This window comes from Oratosquilla oratoria, unplaced genomic scaffold (assembly GCF_046742065.1).
Source record: "Oratosquilla oratoria isolate Oo_2021 unplaced genomic scaffold, ASM4674206v1 SCAFFOLD122, whole genome shotgun sequence".
Taxonomy (NCBI): domain Eukaryota; kingdom Metazoa; phylum Arthropoda; class Malacostraca; order Stomatopoda; family Squillidae; genus Oratosquilla; species Oratosquilla oratoria.
Genome location: NW_027467479.1, coordinates 405,487 through 407,500, shown reverse-complemented (window position 1 = coordinate 407,500; position 2,014 = coordinate 405,487).

Here is a 2,014-nt window from a genome sequence, read left to right as displayed (position 1 = left end):
CCGTTAGGTCTATGCCTATTCTCTCCATTGCCTTTGTAGCAGGGGGAACCTCTTTGTATTGCTGTGACAACCCTTGTGTACCCTTGAACCTCTGACAAGTAATGCATTTCTTTACAAAATTACATACATCTACCTTTAAATTTGGCCAATAGAACAGCTCCTCGGCTTGTTTAATTGTTTTCTTTTGCCCTAAATGACCTGTTAACTCATGTGCATGTTTTATTGCTTCCTGAATCAAATTGTGAGGGATTATGAGTGCGTAGTGAAACGCTTCCATCTGATTTCTCTCTAGCATAATATAAGATGTCGTCTATCAATGCAAACTGATCTAGGGTCGTCTTCCTTAAGCGTCTACTTGGTAATGTGCCTCCTTCTAAGTAGTTGGCTAACTCTAACCATGTGGAACTCTCTCTCTGTTTATCCTTGAAAGTGAGTCTATCGTATCCCAGCCAAGTGGCTTCTGGTACTCTCGTGATCATTCTAACTGGCCTTGACAGTTGGTCGGCTACAACGTTTTCTTTCCCTTTTACATACTGGATCTCATACTGGTATTCTCTCATCTCTAGGATCCACCTATTCATGCGTGGAGACTTGGTCTTTCTTTTGAATACACTGGTTAGGGGCTGGTGATCTGTTATAATGGTGAACTTCGTCCCCCATAAGTGATGGTGAAAGTTTCTGCAAGCTAGCACTATTGCAAGTGCCTCCTTATCTGTAATTGCGTACCGCGTTTTCGCATGGGTGTAACTTCTTTGAGAAATATCCTATGGGTTTAATGCCTCCTTCTGGCTGCACTTGGCTCAGTACTGCCCCCACGTGTGTGTTGCTGGCATCAGTAGTTAGTAGGAATGATTGGTCATTCCGTACTTTCGCTAGTATGGGTGCACTGGTTAGCTTCTCCTTCAGGTGCTCAAATGCCTCCTGGCGATTGCTGTTCCATACATATTCAGAATCTGACTTTGTAAGATTAGTGAGTGGTACCGCGATTTTTGCGAAATCTGGTATGTACTTCCTATAAAATCCACACATCCCTAGGAATCTCCTCACTTCCTTTACATTCTTTGGTGCTTTCATCATTAGTATGGCATCCACGTTTTTCGGTAATGGCTTACTACTACCTTTTGCTGATACTACATGTCCTAGAAATGTAACCTGTTTTAGGTCCGAAGAGACATTTGCTTAAATTTAATTTGACTCCATTTTGTTCCAGTACTGAGAATAATTCACCTAGTCGTTTCACTAGTTCTGTGAAGGTGGGTGCCCATAGAATAAGGTCATCCAGATAATTCCTGACCCAACCTTTCCGTAACAGGGGCTTCAATACCTCAGTCATGCGCCTCGAAAATATAGCAGGAGCACAATTCAGTCCGAAAGGCAATCTTCTAAATCTATATAATGATACACCATCACTGAAGGTAGTGAGGTCTCTGCTTTCCTTGTCTAACATGACTTGGAAGTACGCATCCTTCATATCTAATGTTACATAATATTCATGACCACTGGCTTGTTCTACTAATTCATCTAGTCTTGGCAAAGGGTAGACATCTGCTGTCAGTTTTTCATTCACACGCCTATAGTCCAGGCACATCCTTTTGCTGCCATCGGGTTTGTTCACCAGGACTATTGGAGATAACCAGGCTGCCGTTGATTTCTCAATAATCCCCTTTTCCTCCATATCCGTTAGCATATCTGAGATAATTGTCTTTGCCTGTTCAGGATAACGGTATATAGGAGCTCTACTGGCTGAGGGTTTATTTACCTGTATATGAGCGGGTGGACCTTCAATTAACCCCAGATCATCGCTTCCCAGTATAAATAGCCGTTCGTGCTCTAGGATCAGTTCGTTCAGCTCTCTCTGCTCCCTGTTAGTAAGATGGTCCCAGTTTTGTTCCCTTATTTTCTCTTCCAACTTCTCTACCCTAGTACCTTCTAACTTTGCTGACTCATAATTAGGTAGTAGATCATTGTGTATTGCCCTGGTCACATTAATTCTAAGAGGGTGTATGTTCCTAGT